The sequence below is a fragment of the Diaphorina citri genome, unplaced genomic scaffold (assembly GCF_000475195.1).
Source record: "Diaphorina citri unplaced genomic scaffold, Diaci psyllid genome assembly version 1.1 scaffold2841, whole genome shotgun sequence".
Lineage (NCBI taxonomy): Eukaryota > Metazoa > Arthropoda > Insecta > Hemiptera > Psyllidae > Diaphorina > Diaphorina citri.
This window is the reverse complement of record NW_007380257.1, coordinates 1-13,133: the sequence shown is the minus strand read 5'-3', so window position 1 is coordinate 13,133 and position 13,133 is coordinate 1.

Genomic DNA, 13,133 nt, shown 5'->3' with positions numbered 1-13,133 from the left:
ATCACTCTATCACAGACTCGACACCCTGCATATTGCTCCCGCCTCCTTGTCGAATGAGCCATTGGTCCGATCCGCATCCGGCATAAGTACTTCTCACAGACGAACTTTCTCTGGTTCGTGTTTCAGCGAATGCCTACCACCCTCGAACGCCAAGTCGAGCATACCGCCATCTTATTGTTTTTTTCCTATAGACAAGTAACTAAGATGGTCAGTGGTGCCAGCGATGGCGGCCGATTTCCTCGGCTCTGTCTCGGCCGAAAGCACCATGGAGCTTCCTTGTATAAACATGTGGTAACGGATAGGTTCTTGCCTTTTCAATCCCGGTTTATAGTCCCACAGCTAGACACTAGTCTACTATCTGTTTAACGTCCCCAAGCCAGACATATACTTATCGATCGCGCCGGAAAGCATGGGAACGTCAAGAGTTCGAAGCGCTACCCGGCTGTTGTGTATTCACCCAGTATTTACAATCACCAGTCCACTCTGTATTCTGGTTGCTAAGGCAACATCTCAATAGATAGTTTTCCCTGCCTTCCTCTCTTCCCTGAGCTTTTTCATTGTCATTAATTTTTCCAATAAAACATATTCGATTCCTACATTTATCCTTCACTATACATATGAGTTCTTCTTCGCATATAAAATGCACAATACCGGCCTAAATTAATGTTTTATACGAAATGTGTTTGGGTTGTGTTTTCCAGGAGGTCGGGTTTCACAGGAACCAGTACATCGAGTCGTGGCCGTCGCAAACGAAAGCTAGAGAGGAAACTGTGGAGTTTGAGAGAGGGAAACCCGCGAGAGCAAATTTCCCTGGTTAAAGCCTTGGCGGAAACCATGCAGACTCTGGAAAAGTGTACAGGTGAGTTCAGAAAGCTAGAAAGAAAACTGAAAGAAAAAAAAATGTAAAATCGTGGAGTTAATAATAATAATAATAATAATAATAATAATTGGAACTCACTTCGTTCGTTCAATTATTTCTTCGCCTTTTCCTGTGTACAGACGGGGGCGGTGTTTTCGTCAGCCTCTCAATCAGCCCTAGGGTGTTTGCTTTGGGCTGACTTTTTTTTCTACAAAATTTACAAGTAGATGCCCTTCGCACTCAACCTTTGCTATTTCTTTAACAAGGGAAATTTCAGACTGGTATCCTCCCTCTGTAAAGTCCCCCATGTCCCAGCCAGCCTTTTTTCAAGACAACATCATCGCAAAATATTGGGACGCGAGGAGGAAAATGACCTGATAGTCAATTCCCAGCATTTGATACCAACCAACTAGTATTCAATTTTCATTTCTATAAGTAAATAGAAATAATAACTCATTTCATTCATTGATGAGCGACAACGTGAACGTTGGTTGCCAAAACTGATGATACTGCAGCTCTGTATGAGTCTCGATCTGCTCAGCCATTCCAGGATATCTTCTATACTAATACATTATTGATCTATGTAATACCAACCTTAGTGGTTAGCACGGTGGACTCTAGACCTGGTGGTTGGTGGTTCGAGTCCAAGACAAGTCAAAATTTAGCGTAGTATATTAAGCGGGGAACGACATTTGTGACAAACAATTGATGCTTAACACAATTAATATTTTTTTTTATTGATCTATTTACTTCAGGTCGTGTGCAGCAACTGTGTGAATCATTGGTTAGACTAGACTTGGACTCTCTGGCTAAGGATCTACAGGGTAAACTGAAATCCTCACTAGGCGCTGTTCATAAGAAGCGGGACCTCATTTGGCCCCCTCCTGAAGAGCATGAGACTTCCGTTGAAGGTATGTACCCTGTAGGTACCCACTTGGCTCTTTTCACTTTATTTATTTTTTTACCTTGGAACCGCTTTCGCAATACTTCAAGGTACATTCTTTTACATCCATGCCTATCCAGCCATTTACATCCATGCCAACTCAACGTTATTCTTCTACTTCCTAGATTTTTTCCTACTTATATAGGGTCGGCGTGGCGTTTCTTATCAGTCCCTTCCAGATAGCCCTAGTGTGTACCTCATACCCTGTTGAATTTTTCTCACTCAAGTCCTGATTCACACAATCCTTCCACCTTTTCTTTGGTCTCTCCCCACACTTCCATTCTCTCAACTCTTTTCCCTATGTAGCTCTCATCTCTTCTTTCAACATGACTATACCACTGTAGTCTCCTCTCCTGGATCTTCCTTGACACTTCCGTTACTTTTATCCTGTTCATTATTGATCCTGTCCAACCTCGTAACTCCACAACTCCACCTCAACATTCTCATTTCTGCAACTTCCTATGTTGTACTACCTACTAAAAATAATTTATTCATGTGTTTGTTATTTGATTGTAATGGATTTGATATTTTGTTTTCTTGTTGTAGATGCACGCGTTAATCTACCGCCCGTCTCAAATTGTGTATCAGAAACTCAAAGCTGACAGTGACGAAGAAGGCGAGGAAGTGAAAGCCAGAGAGGAACAGCACAAGCTACTCCTGTTTGTACATCACAAATGTAAGCCCTTATTCATTCATGTTATTGTCATTAAACAATAATGTAGGTGCAAATTTCATCAAATCATAAAGAGGGAGAGAGAGAGGGAGGAATAGAGAGAGAGTGAGGGAGGGAGAGAGAGAGAGAGGGAGAGAGAGAGCGAGGATGATAAGCTGAGTGACTGGGGCTTCGACCCTGCCAGCACCATGTCCACGTGAGCTCACGTGAGGTGATAGTAGTGTGGCTGTCCTGAACGAAAAAGGGCGAGGGAAGCCAAAGAAAGTGTGGAAAGATTGTGTGAATCAAGACGTGAATGAGAAAAATTTAACAGGGTATGAGGTACACAATAGGGCTGCCTGGAAGAGAGGCGAAGAGACTGACAGGAAACGCCGACCCTATATACCTAAGCTAGTGTGTGAATCAAGACGTGAATGAGAAAAATTTAACAGGGTATGAGGTACACAATAGGGCTGCCTGGAAGAGAGGCGAAGAGACTGACAAGAAACGCCGACCCTATATACCTAAGCTAAGAAGAAGAAGATTATGGGAAAACTTTGAACTTCATCTTTCTGACTCCCCATGAGCTCTCATGACGTGACATGACATGACATGACGTATGTTTCTAGCTTTAGTCAATCATTTCTCTGTGTCTCATGTGTACTTGTTCTGCTCACTAGCTATCATTATGTACAACTGTAAAGTTGTTACGGATAGTACAACCAAGGTAAGAGTAGGTATAGTTTGAATTTTTTTACCTAAGGGACTAGTCTGAAAAAATAATAATAATAATAATAAAACATCTCCTGATCTTGAAAATTTAGCCTGATTCCAATACTCCCTGATTAATTTCTTCCTTTAGATTACAACATAATGGAGTAGATAAAAAAAATGTATTCATGATGGCTCCATGGATATGTTGGTGCTATCAGATGCTAGGGGAATGATTTGTGTGTGTCACCATTATCTTTATCAGGTAAGGAAACAACCTTCGTGGTCGAGTGGGTATCACACTAGGCTTGCAAGCCGGAGGTACCGGGTTCGATTCCCAGCAGGGTCGAAGTTTTTTTCGACTCTGTGCTCGGAGTTCGGAATGCACTCAGCCTCGTGAGAGCAATCGAGTAGCGACCAGTGACGGCAATACCAGTGTAAAATGATGATACGAGTAGATGAAAATCAATAGTAAAAGAAGTACTTAATAATGCTGTGATACCCACTAAAGTTGTGAAGAAGTTGTCTGCTTTACCACAAAGATTCATGAAATGATTTGATTTATCAGATGAGAAAAACTGTGTTGTCAGTATAGCTAGCTTGGAAAAGCACTTCTCAAAGTTTTTGCCACCGCGGCACATTTTTCAAATCCAATCTTTCCGTGGCACACCCTTTTCTGCAATATGCAATACACGTTTTATCGATCTGCGTTTGCGCATTAAACGTTGGAAGAATGAACGCAGTTTGAGAGCGCGAAATTTTGAATTCGAATTTTTAAAATTTTATCTTTTTTGTGGCTGAAATGATAAAAAATCTTGTTTTATCCGTGATAAATCAATTAAATGTGTCCAATTAATGGTTAAAACTCTATAAAAGCTGTGGTAGATATTACCCTAGCTCTGAACTTGGCTAAGGCTTCTCAGGAGTTGAATTTATGCCCCTTTTACTAAGCTGTGTAAATCAATCAATATCTTAAGCTTGCAACTAGGTAAGTCTTATCACTTGCATTTCATTTAGGTAAAACTCTCCCAGAAAAAGTTTTGTTCACTAACATTAAAAACAGAGTTCCCCACTCTATTTTTATACCCAATTTTATACCTGTTCAAAAGTAGGTATCTCAACAGAGAGTATGAGGTTATCGGTATCTGGTTTGGATCAAGGGGAACCATTTATGTCCTATGCTTTCCACTCCACTCTGTTTCTAGCCTAAACCAAATTTCATACCTGTACAAAAGTAGGTATCTCAACTACTGTCGATTTTTTAATCTGTAGGTCTAAAGCTTTTCCTGCCACACACATATTCTGATGGCCCATCAGACTATCTTAGTGTGAGTTACTTAGAAAATAAAATGAGTGTTTCACTGCTGTTTTTATTTTGTAGAAATGAAACAACGGCCACATTAGACACATGTGGTCTGTGTTGTAGCATGCCCACCCCTTAGTATGCCTCTCATCAGATGGGCAATAAGAAACACAATTCTTCCCATTTAGGTGCTGTTTAACACTAGAACACCAGAAAGTAACCCATTGAAATGTTATGGCTGGCATAACATATTCACAACTGGTGATAGTGTTGCTTATTGTTGTAGCATGCCCACCCCTTAGTATGCCTCTCATCAGATGGGCAATAAGAAACACAATTCTTCCCATTTAGGTGCTGTTTAACACTGGAACACCTGAAAGTAACCCATTGAAATGTTATACAGGAGTTATTGAAGAAACATACAGAACCCGGTAAGATTCTGCATCCCAGTCACTCATTCTCAGACCATCTGTCAGATGTAGGTCTATACAGGAGTTATTGAAGAAACATACAGAACCCGGTAAGATTCTGCATCCCAGTCACTCATTCTCAGACCATCTGTCAGATGTAGGTCTGAAGCTTTTCCTGCCACACACATATTCTGATGGCCCAACAGACTATCTTAGTGTGAGTTACTTAGAAAATAAAATGAGTGTTTCACTGCTGTTGTTATTTTGTAGAAATGAAACAACAGCCACATTAGACACATGTGGTCTGTGTTGTAGCATGCCCACCCCTTAGTATCCTCTCATCAGATGGGCAATAAGAAACACAATTCTTCCCATTTAGGTGCTGTTTAACACTGGAACACCAGAAAGTAACCCATTGAAATGTTGTGGCTGGCATAACATATTCACAACTGGTGATAGTGTTGCTTATTTCTCGCTGGGACTGGGTGGTGCTTTGAAATCTTGATGTTTGCACACCTCCCAACACACACTTGATTGGAAAACTATGGCTTTATATTTCAGGATGTGGCAAATTTCAGTTGATTGGTCACGAGAAATCAGACTGTCTGATTGTCAAATGGAATGTGGGAGACAAAACTAAGCTAGGATGCTACAATTATCCAGCAGACAAGTTTCAGGTGAGCTTGCTTGAAGAAATGTCTTAAAAAATATATTAAAAAAAAAAACTATTACACTATTCATCAATATTTTCTGTAGGTATATGAAATGTGGAGCAATTTACAATTAAGACTATGAAAAAGTTTTAACTGTGTGATCCCCATTATAAATAAGTATACAAACACTCCACAAAGAATTAACTATGTATATTTGTATATTTTCTACTTTTCAGGAGATGCTCAGTCTGAAAGGCAACATCAATGTGATACAAGCTTCAATCAATCAGAACCATTTTTTTTTTTTTTTTTTTTTTTTTTTTTTTTTTTAGGTTTTGTGACTCGGAGTACAGATGATGTGTACAGTGTTATGCTTTCACAGCCGTGGTCCTATTTGAAACAGAAACTGGCACAGGTATGTATAATAAAATAAACAGACCTCTTCAACAGAAAATAGATTCATTTATCCTTAACAGATTTTACGAGAGGCTTGTATCATGAGATAGTCGTTTATGAAAGAGAGAATAGAATGAAAATGAAATGGAAATTAAGAGAGAGGGTGGGAGGGAGAGAGAGCCAGAGAAAGAGAAAAATGTTTATACAAGGCCCCACTCGGGCTGGCCGTTAGGAAGGAGACACAATACTTCCCATTTAGTTGCTTGTTCAACATGAGAACACCAGAAAGTAACCCGTTGGAAATTTCGCAATTGAAAAACGAGTACAAATATTTGTGGATGGTCGGCATTGAACTCAGGACTAGAGAGAATAGAATGAAAATGAAATGGAAATTAAGAGAGAGGGTGGGAGGGAGAGAGAGCCAGAGAAAGAGAAAAATGTTTATACAAGACCCCACTCGGGCTGGCTGTTAGGAAAGAGACACAATACTTCCCATTTAGTTGCTTGTTCAACATGGGAACACCAGAAAGTAACCCGTTGGAAATTTTGCAATTGAAAAACGAGTACAAATATTTGTCGATGGTGGGGCATCGAATCCGGGACCTTCTGCATGACAAGCAAGTGCTTTACCACTGGGCTAATCGTGTCCCTCATTTCATTTTAAAGGTTCTCCTCCTCCTGCCTCCTCCTCCTCCTCCTCTTCTCCACTTGAGACAATTCAATGCACAGTCACAGGTGTCTGTCTGTGCGGTCACAGGTGTCTGTCTGTATGTGTGTATGTCTGTCCTCATTTCATTTTAAAGGTTGCATCGTGGACGCCAAGCAAGAAGAAAATCGAGCTCATTCAGCAGTCCAAACTACAGACCATGTCCCAGTTTGTGTATCAGAAACTCAAAGCTGACAGTGACGAAGAAGGCGAGGAAGTGAAAGCCAGAGAGGAACAGCACAAGCTACTCCTGTTTGTACATCACAAATGTAAGCCCTTATTCATTCATGTTATTGTCATTAAACAATAATGTAGGTGCAAATTTCATCAAATCATAAAGAGGGAGAGAGAGAGACGGAGGGAGGGATAGAGAGAGAGAGGGAGAGAGAGCGAGGATGATGAGCTGAGTGACTGGGGCTTCGACCCTGCCGGCACCATGTCCACGTGAGCTTACGTGACGTGATAGTAGTGTGGCTGTCCTGAACGAAAAGGGCGAGGGAAGCCAAAGAAAGTGTGGAATGATTGTGTGAATCAAGTCTTGAATGAGAAAAATTTAACAGGGTATGAGGTACAAAATAGGGCTGCCTGGAAGAGACTGACAAGAAACGCCGACCCTGTATACCTAAGCTAGGTAGAAGAAGATTATGGGAAAACTTTGAACTTCATCTTTCTGACTCCCCATGAGCTCTCATGACGTGACATGACATGACGTGTGTTTCTAGCTTAAAGTCAATCGTTTCTCTGTGTCTCATGTGTACTTGTTCTGCTCACTAGCTATCATTATGTACAACTGTAAAGTTGTTACGGATAGTACAACCAAGGTAAGAGTATAGTTTGAATTTTTTTACCTAAGGGACTAGTCTGAAAAAAATAATAATAATAAAACATCTTCTGATCTTGAAAATTTAGCCTGATTCCAATACTCCCTGATTAATTTCTTCCTTTACATTACAACATAATGGAGTAGATAAAAAAAAAAACTAAGTTGTGACTTTGCAGAAAAAATAATAGCTCATCCCTAAAGAGAATTTAGATGAAAATATGAAGGCAGATAACTTTATCTTTTTAGTGTCACTAACCGAAATAGAATTTGATTTTGTTTTTAATAGTAAAATACCCTCTATAACTCTATAGTCTATAACTTGCTTCCCAGGAAAGTCATGTCACCCTGCCTCTCACGATTTCGGAAACCCTCTGCACCAAACCGACCTGGGCACAATGGGACGTCCACTTTCAAACTCTCTACTTTGTGTACAACAAACCCGCACCTCCCTCATCCAGCAATGTGGATGGGATAAGTGGAGATGATGGAGAAGAGAGTGCGCTACATCCCATGCTAAGCGCCCTGCAATTCCATGATGATATGCCACATGAAACTGTGGTAAGTTTTGTAATATCTAACTCATCCAGTAACCTGTCTTCCTTTTCTCTTCGTTTCCAGGACGATAAGACTTCAGCAGTTACAGTTCCCTCTATCAGTCGGGACAATAAGAAAAATATGAAGGCAGATAACTTTATCTTTTTAGTGTCACTAACCGAAATAGAATTTGATTTTGTTTTTAATAGTAAAATACCCTCTATCCTCTATAGTCTATAACTTGCTTCCCAGGAAAGTCAAGTCACCCTGCCTCTCACGATTTCGGAAACCCTCTGCACCAAACCGACCTGGGCACAATGGGACGTCCACTTTCAAACTCTCTACTTTGTGTACAACAAACCCGCACCTCCCTCATCCAGCAATGTGGATGGGATAAGTGGAGATGACGGGGAAGAGAATGCGCTACATCCCATGCTAAGTGCCCTGCAATTTCATGATGATATGCCACATGAAACTGTGGTAAGTGTTGTAATATCTAACTCATCCAGTAATATATATCTAACTCATCCAGTAATGTGGATGTGATAAGTGGAAATGACGGGGAAGAGAATGCACTACATCCCATGCTAAGCGCCCTACAGTTTTGGAGATGATGGAGAAGAGAGTGCGCTACATCCCATGCTAAGTGCCCTGCAGTTTCATGATGATATGCCGCATGAAACTGTGGTAAGTATTGTAATATCTAACTCATCCAGTAATATACATCTAACTCATCCAGTAATGTGGATGGGATAAGTGGAGATGACGGGGAAGAGAATGCGCTACATCCCATGCTAAGTGCCCTGCAGTTCCATGATGATATGCCGCATGAAACTGTGGTAAGTGGGTTCGATTTTTGTCCAGGTCGAACTTTATCCTAAACAGATAAGGTTTGTTCGGAATGGCTAGCTTTAATATATTCGATTCCCGTCCGAACTTAGCCTAAGCACATACTTAGATGAGTTTCTTCTCGGAACGGCTGGATTTCTCCTATCTTCTTGTTGGTAGAGCGTCTGTCTTGTAAGCGCTAGGTCGCAGGTTCGATTCTTGCCCGGGGCGAGCTTTTTCCTAAACAGATAAGGTTTGTTCTCGGCTGGCTTTTTCCTATCCTGTCTTCCTTTTCTCTTCGCCTCCAGGACGATAAGACTTTAGCAGTTACAGTCCCTCTATCAGTATTTTCTGATCTCACCACTTTTATAGGCCGACATTTTTGGATAGGAACTTGGCCTTTTTTTTCACATTTGTGTTTTTGTGGGGGTAGTGCCTACTCACTGGTTAGTCTGTTGTTTTCCATACTCAAAAAGCCCACTCCGAGGCTTGGGTGTAGGGGCAAGCAGCCCTAAAGGATGGGTTAAGCTTCTGCGAATATACGATGATTGCATTTATTCTCTCAGTACAGGAGCATCCAGACATATAATGAAGTACATCCTCCACTTCTTTCTCGTACATAGAAACAACCAGAGTGCAGTCACTAAGGTATGTACATACCTAGACTACCTTGCGCTGGAAATACTACTCAGTCAATGGCTAGGTGCTAAAACATCTTAACTCAGTGGTTCTCAAACTGTGCTCCGCGGAGCACTGGTGCTCCGTATTCTATCTCGTGTTCGGCTCGGCCGAAATACAACCCTGGAACGACCCCAACCCTGTAGTACAAAAGCCGCCCCCCCGAAGTGAAATAGAAATCGGCCCAGAACCCGAATAGAGTGCCCCAAAACCCGAATAGAGTGCCCCAGAACCCAAATAGGGGGATGCTTGTAGATTGAGTACGAATAGACTATCTTTGGACAAGCAACCACACTAGTAGATCATTGATGGCCGAGGCCACAAGTGAGCGTATTTGGATTAACTTCGGATCAAGCAATCTGATTGGGGTTGATTTCAAAAAATTCCGCCCGGGGCGGATTTTATCCTGATGGGATAATGTTCGTTCTCGGAACGGCTGGCTTTTTCCTATCCTGTCTTCCTTCTCTCTTCGATTTCGGGACGATAAGACCATAGAAGTTACAGTTCCCTCTGTCAAACCTTTTAAATTAAATTGATTCATTCCTTCTGTTTCAGGTGGTACAACCTCCTAAGAGTGGCTGTGATACGGTTCACTTTGCTTACTCTGTGATCATGCTACACCACTCTACAATGGTGCATGCCTCGGTTACTGGAGTACAATATGATAGAGCGCTGGATATGAGGCCTACGTTCCTGCTCATAGGTAAACTGATTTTTTCTCGAACAACATCAGTGGTGCAGTTAGTAGCTCTATGGACTTTGGATCTGGAGTATAAGTTGTGATGAGCCAAAACCCATCGTCTATGGACAGAACCTTAGCTTAGCATGGAACATTTTTTTTTTTTTAAAAAGAGGTTTGATAGAGGAAACTATAACTGCTATGGTCTTATCGTCCCGAAATCGAAGAGAGAAGGAAGACAGGATAGGAGAAAGCCAGCCGTTCCGAGAACGAACATTATACCATCAGAATAAAATTCGCCCCGGGCGGGAATCGAACCCGCGGCCTAGCGCTTACAAGGCAGACGCACTACCAACTAAGCTAACTAGGCTGGCAACATGGAACAAAAGAAGTCTAACAGTTTCATAAAGCTCCTCTTTATTGATAAAATTTTGTCTACAAATTTAGAAAGAGAATAGTTTAGCACCACACACAAAAAGCCCACTGAGAGGCTTATGGGACTACCGCTCCCACAGGTGTGTTAAGCTTCATGAAGAAAATAGTTAAGGAACATAAGGTATGGGGAGAGAGAAATGAAATCCAACTGGGGATTGATGGTTCGAGTCCACGTGAAGTCATGAAATTTGTTGGGGTGTAATAATAATAATAATAGACTCTTGAGTGGAAGGCAACCACTAGGCGAGGTCAACGCCTTAGGCGTTCTCTACCACCTAACCCTTAGAGCTCCATTATTATGTGGTCCAATTCTCAAATAAATGAGGATGAAATTCCATACCTCGTAAGGTGATCGAACCCCCACATAAGGTAAGGGGAGAGAGAAATAAAATCCAACTGGGGCTTGATGGTTCGAGTCCACGTGAAGTCATGAAATTTGTTGGGGTGTACTAATCAAGGACGACATTTGAGATAAATCTTGGACCTCACCTCGAAGGTCTCTCTGCTCTCTCTGTCATTTTCTATTCCGTTCTCTCTCTTACAGACGACTATCTCATGATACACGCCCCGGGTCTCTTCCTGCACTACCTGGACACCTCTCTCTCTCACTCCCCCTCCGCCCACCTCTTCCTCCCCTCTCCCCCCTCCCGCCCCGTCCAATATCTTCCCCTCCCCTCCTCTCCCTCGCTCCTACTCGACGTGATATCTCTGTCTTTGTTCACCCGAGTTATTCACGAGCCGAGACTGATTGAGCTGGCCATTGATGCGGGGTGCCCCCTAGAACGGAAACTTGCCATCCTCCACTACTTTCTCGTACATAGAAACAACCAGAGTGCAGTCACTAAGGTATGTACATAGCTAGACTACCTTGCGCTGGAAATACTACTCAGTCAATGGCTAGGTGCTAGTCAGTCAGTCAATGGCTAGGTGCTAAAACATTTTAACTCAGTGGTTCTCAAACTGTGCTCCCTTCAAGCTAACTAGGCTGGCCGTTTATCTGTAATCCACCTTTCCTTTTCCATCTTGTATCCCAAATTCTATCCATGAGAGTTAAAAACAACTAATCGTATTTTGATAAAGAATATAATATATATTTTTATTTTATGATACACGATAACAAGTTTAATTTTTAATATCATAACACAAGTTACATACATCATCGGGGTACGAGGTACAAGTAATATCTACGTGTACTTATTATTAAATAAATTTTATTGGATATTATTATTTTTTTACTTTCCTTATCCTATAGGAAGGAAAGTAATGTAATCGGGTCAAATTTTCGATGGTAAGTTTTTAGTGCCAAAACACGTTTTGAGGTCCCTAGAGCCTAAATCCAAAGTTTCAGCCATTGTTCCGTGTGTGTCTGTAAACAAAATATCTCGAGAACGGAAAGAGCTAGAGATTTGAAATTTGGTATGCAGTTGTCAAATGTGACAAGGATGCGAGACGAAACTTTTGGTTAAGGTCGGTGCAACGCTTGGCGGTATTTTGCCGCTTTTTGGCGTAATTTATTATTATCTCGGGAACGGTATGAGCTAGAGACTTGAAATTTGGTATGTAGTCCACAAAAGTGACAAGGATGTAACTCTAAAATTTTGGTTACCATAGGTGCTGCGGTTGGCGGTATTTTGGCCGCTTTTTGGCGGTTTTCAGCTATACTGACTAAACGGTTAGAGATATTGTAAAAGTAACAATAGAAAAACACCCAAATAAGCATAATTTAAAAGGATAAGGAACGTCGTGTGATGATGTTCACATCAGATTTTTGAACGAAGTAATCTTCAAATTTTTTTTAGTCCTTTTTAAAGGCATGGTATGAGTTTTAACTCCACAGTTTTGAATTTTTAGACTATAACTCCGATTGTTTGTCATTTTTATAGTTCATCCAGATCAATGTGACAGCAATGAGTCATCAACCCAAAATGAAGGAACCAATCAGATTGCAGGAAATCCTTACATTGTTGCAATTCAGGTAAAGGTCTATTTTTGATAAACTCTCTCTTCTAAAATGCAGAGGTAGCTCTAAGTTCAGAGGTTGGATTCCAGAACAGGTAAGGTGGATATCGCCTTACCTGACTTTGTTTCACTGTCGGAGGAAGCACTGTGCAATATAGCTTCCCCTTTTAGAGATTCTCTACCATTGCACGTGTGACATGTTTGGCAACAATGCCTATTTTTTTTGCTGTCACATTGATCTGGACACACTATAAACTAAGTTTCAAAAACTTGTGGCACCCTATCAGTCTATTACTTTTTTTTTCTCAGTGCAGGCTGTCAATTACTGGCCTTGTGTAATCATCACTGACATCCAGTAACATTAGGCCAATCAGGTAGACCTGATAGGTCTACCGCCTGTCAGGTCTACCTGATACCTGATGTACACACACACTATTAGGTAGACCTGACGGGAGGACCTGATCAGGTGTACCTGACAGGTCTACCTGATTGAGAGTGGCTGGCCTGACAGCTCAATCTGTTGGTCAGTCTTCAGTCGGTCTAATCTTTTATTTTCGTGTTTTC